Source organism: Podarcis melisellensis (genome assembly GCF_964234715.1).
Source record: "Podarcis melisellensis genome assembly, chromosome: 8".
NCBI lineage: Eukaryota > Metazoa > Chordata > Lepidosauria > Squamata > Lacertidae > Podarcis > Podarcis melisellensis.
In genome coordinates this window covers 40,199,587-40,211,221 of record NC_138540.1, presented here as the reverse complement: position 1 = coordinate 40,211,221, position 11,635 = coordinate 40,199,587, and positions in this window count along the sequence as shown.

Here is an 11,635-nt window from a genome sequence, read left to right as displayed (position 1 = left end):
AAAAGTGCAGCTTCAGTGGTCAATGTCTCCTCCTCCTCCTCCTGCTGCTGCCACCACTGGTGGGGGCTGCTTTGACCCTCCTTCCCTCCACAGCAACAGGAGGAGGAGAGGAGGAAAAAGGAGAAGTCAGCCACAGAAGCTACACCACGCTAGACTCCACACTTGGCCTCCTCCACCCCTGATTTTTGTGGACATGGTGGGTGCCCCCAAATATTGGAGGCCCTAAAAAGAGCTCAGCACCCAAGAGTTGGCACCCCTGCTCTGCAGCCTAATAAACTACACTTCCCAGGATTCTTTGAGGAAAGCCATGATTGTATAAACTGGTGGCTTTAAATGTGTAGTGCAGATGGGGCCTCAGTATTGCAGACTCTGCAAGTGTCCCTATTTTTCAGGGATGTCCCTGATTTAGAGAAGCCATCACAGTTTCTGATTTGCTCCCACTTTTCCTTAGGATGTCCCTATTTTTTATTGGAGAAATGTTGGAGGGTATGGAGTTATCCGACCTTGAGCTGTCTAAAGGCAATCCTTTATAGGGAAGTGGGTTTTTTTAAAAAATGTTTAATGTTTTATTAAGTTTTTATATATGTTGGAAGCTGCCCAGAGTGGCTGGGGCAACCCAGTAAGATGTGTGGGGTATAAATAATAAAATTATCATTATGGAATAGGACAACCCTATTTTCATTGATGAAATGTTGGAGTGTATGGTATTGTTGGAGTGTATGGTATTGACTGACAGTGGCTCTTCAGGTTTTCAGGCAGGACTCTCTCCTAGAGGGCTACCTGGAGATGCTGGGATCTCGCTATTGGTATGTGGCCTTCTGGCTGCCAACGGATTATCTCTCAGTAAGTGTGGTGGCTGGACTAGACAGATCCTTGGTTTAATTCATGGGTAGGCAAACTAAGGCCTGGGGGCTGGATCCGGCCCAATCACCTTCTAAATCCGGCCCATGGACGGTCCGAGAATCAGCATGTTTTTACATGAGTAGAATGTGTGCTTTTATTTGAAATGCATCTCTGGGTTATTTGTGGGGCACAGGAATTCGTTCATCCCCCCCCAAAAAAATATAGTCTGGCTCCCCACAAGGTCTGAGGGACAGTGGACAAGCCCCTGATGAAAAAGTTTTCTGACCCCTGGTCTAATCCAATAAGACTTCTCACTTTTTTTTCATTGTTAAAATGCTTCAGATTTTGGTTTTGGTTTTGTGATCACTCCAGCAACCACACAGAGCTGCAGTATGGATTTCTAGCCAGGCTTGCTTTGTGTGGAAGAACTGAATTCCCCCCCCCCCCATGTTGTTTTTCTTTGAAAGCTCTTTTATAAAGCTCTCACGTGCACTTGAGCCGTCTGATTGTACCGTTTTGGAAAAATAAGAAGCCCTTCCTCTTTGTTTTGATCTGTGTTTTGAATATATTGCAAAGAAGCAGGCATTATCAAGATCTGGATTAGCAAAACTATTTCCGGAGGATCCCCAACATCATAAATGAGGTCATAAAAGGTCTGCTCTGAATGGAACCCATTAATCTCCTTGTTGTTAGCAAGGAAACATGGAGAAGTGCAGGTGTTAACAGTCTCTGTGTTATTTTTGGGAGACCGTGAGTTGAAACACTCGCAGGAAGTGCTCGAATCCCCTGGCAGCATCCTGAAATATTATTTTAGGCAGTAGACCTAAAGGGAGGGGGCGTTATGGACAAGAATATGCTTTGGTTTCATCACACCTTTGAGGATAGGACATTTTGACTGCAAGGATTTGGTCTCCAGCATAGTCAAAATGTTGAATAATCGATAATGTCCATCTGAAAAGGTGAGGTGTAATTTTGGAAAACACACCTGCTTGTTAAAGCTGAGGTGTAATTTTTGGACCACACACACACACACACACACACACACACATTAAACAGAAGTTGATTGTTAATCAGCAGTTGGTTCCACAAATGAAGCTTAGCACACATGCACCCTTTCTGAAATGAATAAAGTTCATAACAATTAACACTGGCTTCTTTACAGCTGAAATGGATTTGACAAAGCAGTGCTCAATGGTTTTGTTTGTTTGCTTGTTTTTTGTTTGCTCAGGATGGCTTGCATTTATTTTTTTAAAACCAAATCTGCATGTGCAATAGTTTCCATATACTCCTATTAACAAGGGATATTTCTTATTTTCTGGTTCTGGGGAAATCACTCCCCCCCCCTTTTTTGCCCTTTTAAGAGGATGCTGTATTAAAAATCTTCAAGTATGATTGGCTCGTGCTTTCATTCTTAAGGATTCAAGTTCCTCCCCAAGGTCTTTAGAATAATATAAGAAGATTGAATGAGCCCTGCTGGGTCAGGCCAATGGCTCACCTCGTCCAGCATCCTGTTCTCACAGTGGCTGACCAAATGCCTCTTCTAGGAAACCTGCAATCAGAAACTATGCACAAGAGCACCCTTTTCTCCTGTGGGTTGTAGCAACTAGTATTCAAAAGCATTCAGAAGCATTGCTGCCTCCAACTTTGGAGGAAGAACAAAGGTAAAAAATTGGTATGTGCGGAAGCTATCAGTGCTATAATTTGTTGAGGGTGTTAAGAGTAGCTAGGAGTCCCCCTTAGGGCAGACTTTGGTCTTTCAAATTTCAGCGGCACCCTGTGCAAAGCCCAGATTCAGCTCCCCTTGCCTCTTGCCTTCTGTTCTGCTCAATTCACTATGCCATAGTTGCAAGGCCCTTTGGCACCCCCTATGCTCAGTGCCCAGTGCAGTGAAACCAGTAGCATTGCCCTAAATCTGCCTCTGGGTCACCTATTCCCCTCACAGAACTGCAAATCCCAGAATTCCCTGGAAAGAAGGATTGACTATTAAACAATTCTGGAAATTGTAGCTTGGTGAGGCGAAAGGGGTTTCCTAACAACTCTCAGCATCCTTTACAATCTACAGTTCCCAGGATTCTTTGCACTGGGAGGGAGGAGCTATTTAAACCTCTTCTGAGACTGCTTTGGGATTGTAATATTGGGATTGTAGTATTGCTGTATGTCTTTATTAACCTGAAAAGCTTCTTTGGAGATTTAGAGGTAAGAGATACTAAAAAGAAACATCCAGTCATCAGGAATTGCAGCATACTTGATACAGTGGATGCTCAGGTTGCGAACGTGATCTGTGCAGGAGGCACGTTCGCAACCCGCAGCGTTTGCAACTCGTGACCCACGCGGTCGCAATTTGGCGCTTCTGCGCATGTGCAAGCGCTGAAACCTGGAAGTAATCTGTTCCGGTACTTTCGGGTTCGGTGTGGTGCACAACCCAAAATTGCGCAACTCAAAGCGTCTGTAACCCGAGGTATGACTGTAGTGAGTTAGCAGTTATGCAAGCCACTAAAAGATAAAAATGGAAGATATGGATCCCAGCTAAAAGTTTCAACAAATCCTTACTTTTACCAGTTAAAGTATCTATGGAGATATTCCCTGCCTTTTATATGCTGTCATTTCAAAGAATCTTGTTAACCCACAGTGCATTTTCCATTTATCAGACATCTGTTTAAACACATGTTCAGTGGGACAAGAATTAATCATGTTGCGCAGATTATATTTTTGTTTATTTCAGCATTGACCCACATCAAATTCCTATGCATAGCAAGCTAACTCAGACTTTCAAAAGCATTACATCTGCCTTCCTGCATGTCTGTTGCGATCTATCAGTATGGATCCTGAGTCTGCAATATGGAAGAAGATGGAGAGAGTGGTGCTTGTTGGGGACTAGCCCACAGAATTTGTGCTGCAGTCTCCCCCCACTTGGTGCTCCCCCCAGATGTTTGTGAAATATACCTCCCATAATCCCTGAACATTCACCGTGCTGACAGGCAATGATTAACCCAAGGTCCTTGACCTTTGTGGCTGGGAAAGATTTGAACATTTTAAGGACTACACCACACTGATTCTTTTTGCCTTCAGTACCTGAAAAAGAGACAATGCATGTGCTTTTGTAAATGAGGAAAAACTTTAATCATCATCATCATCTTATGCGATTACTGGACCTTCCTAATTCAAAGTGCTGATTTTGACTGATACAGCCTTGCACAGCTCAGGTCTCCAATGCCTCGAGGACCATCTATCCCCATATCAATACAATTGGATGTTGAGATTGTCATCCAAGACATTTCTCTGTTTGTCCCTCCAAAATGGGTGACTTGGAGAGAACCAGCCTTTTCTGTGTTAGCCCCCATTCCAACTATGTTCTCCCCCAAGAAGCGCACTTTCCCATCATTCTGGGTCCAGGCAAAGATCTCTTTGTTTCCCCAGGCATTTGTCTGGACAGGGAATGGATATTTTATGTTTTTAGATCGTTGCCGAATGAGCATAGTGTGATAATCACATGGTATTGTTTTAATGAATTTTGATTCTATAATGCATTTTGTATTGTTATTTTTGCGGTGTATGGGGTGCTAGAGATGGGGCAGTACCTTTGGTGATGGACACATCATGCTCCTTCTGGAGAAGTTTGTCCACCTTTGGTTCCCAACCTGCACTCAGCTCCGCCCTGTGGCTCCTAGAAGTTGTCAGCATACAAAAGTGGTCATACCCCAGCAACAGCTTTGATGAATGGCTAAACCATGCAAGGGTAGCTGGTGGGTCGCAACCCCTCCATGAGGAGACCAATACTGTGTCCAACAGTAAAGGCAATTTCTGCATGTGCTGTAGAGAGAAGTGAAGAGCAGATGGGGCTCGCCAACCTGGGAATGCTGCCCATCTGGGATTTGTTTGTGTGTGTTTTGAAAGAGGGTTAGACAATTTCATGGAGGAGAGGGTCATTGATGGCTGCTAGCCTTGATGGATATGCTCTACCTCCACAGTTGGAGATACGAATGCTTCCTCATACCAGTTGCTGGAAACCTCAGGAGGGGAGAATGCTCTTGGGCTCACATCTTGCTTGTGAGTTTCCCAGAGGTATCTGGTTGGCCACTAAGAGAATATGATGCTGGTCTAGATGGGTGACTGGTCTGATCCAGCAGGTTCTTCTTATATTCCTATACAGAACCTTCTCTCTAGCCTTCAATTCCAGCCCTCACAGAAAATGACCCTCCCTCACCTGGGAGCTCCTCTCACCCCGGGAGATCTTCACTTCCCTGCCTCCCACTCAGGGTCCTTCCACCATCTGTCCACCCCTGTCATGTGGGTGCAGTCCTTGCCCCCCCCCCCACATGATGTCCCAGAAAAGAAGACACCAGAGAGGTGTATGGCTCTTTAACTGATTGTGACTGAAAGCTGGGAGACAAAAGGGGTAGTGGGAAATATTTGAGAGAAGCTCCTTTGCTAATGCAGCTGCTGACCAGCCATGCAAAGTTGTTCACAGGAACATAACATTTCCTTTGTTGGAGAAGACCCAGCATCCCTCTAGTCTAGTTCACCAGATATGCTGCAAACCACTGCAGTACTGTGAGGCTGTTACTTCATTCTGTGGATTAAATTCATCACGCACACCAAATCCAGGCATGGAATACAATTGCTTGACTGGTCCCCATCCCCCTTTCTTTTTCTGGTTCCTAATCTCCTGTTTTTCTCGATGAACCATGGAAAAACCCAGACAAACTGAATTCCCTCAATTCACAGCTTTGCTAATCTTAAAAAAGCAAAAGGAGTTTTTTTTTTAATGTGGAGATTTCAGCTAAAGCACGGCAGGCTACCCAACCTCTCTTGGGTGCACGTGGGGTCCGTGTTGCTTTGAAATGTGATTGCAAAATCAGTTCTCCAGCTTTGAATTCAAGTCCCTCCAAAGAGCAATTTTGGAAGCGGTTTTTTTTCAATGTGTGATTCTGGAAGATTTCTTTTCATCGTGCATGCATGCACGTGCATGAATGCACACACACACCTCAATTTGAATGATCCCTTCCAACCCGTGGTTTTAATTAGATGGCTGGGAATCTACCAAAAAATCCAGTCACCACGGAGTTGGCAGCATCACAGACAGTCTTACAAATTACTTAGTTAGAACTAAAAGCTTCAGAAATCCCTTGGATTAGGAGGAGGCCCTGCTAGGCCTTGTTAGGACGAGTTGGGAGAGGAAAGCTGTTTTTATTTATGTTTAAGTGCTCGTCAGAGTTAAGTATGACAGTGCTTGGGGATTGCATCGTCCTTTGCTGTTCACCCCCCAAGACAGCATGGAGTACTTTCAAGGTCAACTACAGTGCAAGACAAAAAAAAGCATCTTCATCTCAGGATCATTCTTCAGAACAGAGCAAAAATAACCCGGTGCTGTTGGTTGAATTCATTCCAAATCCTTTTTCTCCATGAGAGGGCTACCCTCTTAAAACAATTGCCTTTCCAAGAACAATGCATAATCAATGCATAATATCACCATTTAAAGTACAGTGGATGCTCGGGTTGCGAATGTGATCCGTGCGAGATGCACCTTTGCAATCTGCAGTGTTCGCAACCTGCCTCTGCGCACAAGCGGGTTGCGATTCGGCTCTTTTGCTCATGTGCAAAGTGCGATTTAGCGCTTCTGCACATGTGAACTGCCGAAACCCAGAAGTAACCCGTTCCAGTACTTCCAGGTTTTGGCGGTCTGCAACCTGAAAAAACACAACCTGAAGTGGTTGTAACCCGAGGTATGACTGTATGTAATAAAAGTTCTGAATAGGAATGTGATTTCGGCATTCAGATTTGATACAATGCAAGTCGGACCTGCAACAAATTGTTGCAGTGCATTTTCACCTCCTTGCAAGGGTGCTCCCAGCCAGCCAACCAAGCAGCAATGAAAGGTGTGATGGGGCTGCACTACTTGCATGGGTCATAGCTGTATACCGTGACAGAGAGGAGGAGGGGTGAGGTAGTGGCAAGGTTGACATGGTGCAAACATGGGTGGCAGCACTGAATTGGCTGCACCAGCGCATTTGCACTGTGCCAACTTCATTGGTTCCTCCCCCTCTCCACCACCACATGCAGCTGTGACTCAGGCAGAGGGAGGCCAGGTAAGTGGTACAGTCCCACCATGCTGTCCACTACCACAGACAGGCCTTCCCAATTTTCTTGTTTTCTTTTCCAACTGACAATCAACATTTTGTGGCTGCTGAACATGCCCACTTTTCATTATGGCTATGTTAAGTTTGGGACTTGTCCCCTTAGTCCCCCTCCCCAAAGATTTCCCTTTCCTTTTTTTAGTACTTCTACAGGATCATAAGAACGCAAGAATAGCCTAATGGATCAGGCCAATGGCCCATCTAGTCCAGCATCCTGTTCTCACAGTGGCCAACCAGAAGCTTTTGGGAAACCAGAGAGCAGAACCTGAACACAAGACCCCTCTCCCCTCCCCTGGTTTCCAGCAACTGATATTCAGAAGCATTGCTGCCTCCAACTTCAGAGGTTGAACATAACCATCATGGCTAGTAGGCCTGGATAGCCCTCCCCCCTGAGTATGTTGATGATACATCCTTTTTGCTTCTCAGGACTCCCTTTCAGCCTACTATCCTGTTGGCAAGTGTCGCCACCTGAGTTTGCTATTAGAAGGTGCAATAATTTAAATGGTTACACAGCAGGTTGTTCTTCGTGACTGAAGATTTCATATATAGACAGGTTTTGCTATGGGAACTCTAATATATATATATATATATATATATATATGCTTTCGTAGATTTTCACGGGTACAGGAATGCAGGTTTTGGTGTCCTCGGGTGTCTTCCCGTGTAAAAGTTGGGGTGTCTAGGCGACGTTTCGACGAGGTCTCACTCGTCATCTTCAGGCTGGTGCTTTCGGCTTCTTGTTACTGGAACAGAGCAGGATCTCAGTGTTTGAGTTCCTATAAATACTGTTGAGGGGGTGTGGTGTATAGCCTCCAATGTTCTGGGCAGAGAGGAAGTTCCCAGGCTAGTGTGCCTTTTCTTCTTTTGTTCCTTAATTACTTGAGGGATATCTTGAGTGATTTCTTGAGTGATATCCTGAGTACCACTTAGGTGGGTCATTAGGTGTGGATTGGTTGTCAAGACACAAAGACTTCAGCAACCAATCCACACCTAATGACCCACCTAAGTGGTACTCAGGATATCACTCAAGAAATCACTCAAGATATCCCTCAAGTAATTAAGGAACAAAAGAAGAAAAGGCACACTAGCCTGGGAACTTCCTCTCTGCCCAGAACATTGGAGGCTATACACCACACCCCCTCAACAGTATTTATAGGAACTCAAACACTGAGATCCTGCTCTGTTCCAGTAACAAGAAGCCGAAAGCACCAGCCTGAAGATGACGAGTGAGACCTCGTCGAAACGTCGCCTAGACACCCCAACTTTTACACGGGAAGACACCCGAGGACACCAAAACCTGCATATATATATATATATATATATATATATATATATATATATATATATATAGATAAATTACAGACACCATCCAGTAGCCAAACCATGGTGGCACCTCCGGATGCTGCACCCCCCTGCAATCCCTACACAGATCTGGCTGACACAGGCCACAAAACCACAGCTCGCCCCTATACACGAAGCCAAGCCAGAGCACAACTAAGTGCAGTACAGCCATCTTCTCAGAAAAACTCTTCACAAAGTTCAAGAGGTCAAGACACAAAGACTTTAGCAACTAATCCACACCTAATGACCCACCTAAGTGGTACTCAGGATATCACTCAAGAAATCACTCAAGATATCCCTCAAGTAATTAAGGAACAAAAGAATAAAAGGCACACTAGCCTGGGAACTTCCTCTCTGCCCAGAACATTGGAGGCTATACACCACACCCCCTCAACAGTATTTATAGGAACTCAAACACTGAGATCCTGCTCTGTTCCAGTAACAAGAAGCCGAAAGCACCAGCCTGAAGATGACGAGTGAGACCTCGTCGAAACGTCGCCTAGACACCCCAACTTTTACACGGGAAGACACCCGAGGACACCAAAACCTGCATATATATACACACACACACACACACACACACACACACACACACACACACATATATATACACACACACACACTGTATGTCAACTGCCAACATCTGAAAATAAATAAATAAACAAATAAGAGTAGATAGGAGTTAGTCATCTTAATCCATATGTTATCGTCATGTTAGTACATACCCATTTTTATTGCTTTTTAAAATCATTCCTCAGGACATGGGGGCACATTTGCAAGGAAGGGGGTGTTATTGGGCTAATGTTTTTATTTTTATTTTATATATTGTGAGACCTCCAGGTATAGTGCGGTATATAAATTCAATCAAAAATTTAAAAAGGTCTCATGGCTGACTTGCAGGTGAAAACTCACCCTATGTGTGCTTCCATAGGGGTTACATTCAGTGAGTGTACAATCTGTGCTCACAAATGGTTGAGCTGTACACTCATGCAGTTATTCATATGTAACTGTATTATTCACCCTTGATCTTGTGCTCTTATGTAACATTCAACAAGGGTACAATATGTGCCCCAGTGTACACAATAGTTGAGCGGCACTAATCACTTTCCTACACCAACACTTTTACACATATAGAGATAATTTGTACTAGTGTTCACTGTCACATGTGAATAAGCCTCCTGTTATTAATTGTTGTATACATTGTTTGTTGTGACTCATATGTGTATGTGTGGCATTCCCCATTTATTTCAGGGTGGACCCCTTCCATCAAAACAAAGCAAAAGTTGCTTAACCCTCAAAAGATGGATAGATAATCAACCCTGACATTTCTCGCTATCTTTTGTGGGTTCTTTTTTTTGTTTTGTTAAAAATGTACTCTTACACTTTCTAGATAATACAGTATGTAGAGGTGGAAGAGAAACATACCGTATTTTTCGCTCTCTAAGATGCACCAGACCACAAGACGCACCTAGTTTTTGGAGGAGGAAAACAAGGGAAAAAAATATTCTGAATCCCAGAAGCCAGAACAGCAAGAGGGATCACTGCGCAGTGAAAGCAGCGATCCCTCTTGCTGTTCTGGCTTCTGGGATACCTGTGCAGCCTTCATTCGCTCCATAAGACGCACACACATTTCCCCTTACTTTTTGGGAGGGGAAAAGTGAGTCTTATAGAGCAAAAAATACGGTAATTCAGTTCACATTTTAAAGGTGAAACTAACTAATTCCCTCTTTCTGAAACAATATACAAATCAAAACACAGTAATCTGAAATTCAAACTTCTCTGAATTTTTCAGTGCAGTTCCCCAGCTATGTAATGTGTACAGAAATTCATATACTGGAGTAAAGCGTGCATAAAAGTGTGTATATTGACAAAAATAACACACAGGAATGCATTACATATGGGGAAATTGCTTTGTAAAGAAATGTGCATATTAGGAGAAATTCTCACTAAAAAGCTGGTGCGTTTTCATGAGGAGTTTTTGGAAAAACAAATCTCAAACTGATATGGAAACACCGAAAATTGAATTTAAGTTTGGAAAAATGGGAAACTGATGGAAACCAAAATTGACACCCCCCCCCATCCCAGACAGGATGAATCTTCCTCATTATAGCAGCTAGGGCCTTCTTGGTGCTAGCCAATCTATTTAGCAGCAGCTGAAGTGAGATTTCAGTTTGTGAGTTAAATGTGAATGCCATTTCAAACAAATTAACACCAAAAGGATAGCCACCCCCCTTAAGAATACTTTTTTGGGGGGCAGATTTCTATTATGTGGGCTGTAGGCAGCATGGCGGCGGTGGCAGTGGTGGGGAAATGTGTACGGAAAGATTAGCGCCCAGCAAGATTTATTTTTCCAAGGCTCGATGGGGTCATGGTGATTCCTCCCTGCTGGGTTCTTTGCAGGGAATGTGCAGCAGCACAGAGAAAGTCACGCTAGTTTTCCAAGGGAATTTGCGCCCAGAGCCATTTGCGATGCTTGCGAAGAAAGAAAAATGTTCCCATTCATGGATGTGGGAGGAGGGGGTGGCAGCAGAGAAAAGCACATGGTCAGCTAGAAATAAACGCAGTCCTGCTTGAGAGCAAGTGAAAAACAAATGCAAGTTGCGATAAAGAGCACGCTTGATTCACTCTCCCTCCAGAATATAGCCAGTGGCTGGCTTCTTTTACAGGTATTATTATTTATCATTAGCTTAGCACATATAGTCAATACCCTGTCTTTTACCTCCGAAGCCTCCCATGTCAGGGCTGAGAGACAGGGGTTTGCCCAGGGCCACCCAGTAAGTTTCATGGCTGAGAGCAAGCAGGAATTTACAGCTACTCCTTCATGTTCAAAGCTAATGCTTCATGTACCACACAAAACACTGTCTTTGAATCAGGAGGCATGTTCTGTCCCCGGGACAAGAGAGAAGTTGCCTTCTAGACCTGCCAATGGCGCAGTGGTAAATTCCTAATTTATGCCCTCCTGATTCTTCATTTTGCTTTAATATAAGAATGTAAGAGCCCTGCTGGATCAGCCAGTCAGTGGCATAGCATGGGGGCAGGGCCGCACGGGCAGTTGCCCCAGGTGCAAATCATTAGGGGCGCAAAATTTCTGCCTCAGTACAGCTGTGTGCTTCCCTCACTGGGCTCTGTTGAAAACACCTTCTCCATGCAAACCAGGAAGTGACCTCTCCAGACAACGGAATGACTTTTCTTATTTATGTGGCTGCAATCTCCTGGGTGACATGTACACTGTTAGGCAGTTGAATGCACAAATGGTCTGTCCATTTCCCTCTTTTCCACTCTGCCCCTCCCTGTGGTTCTGGGCGCTGCCAACCCAC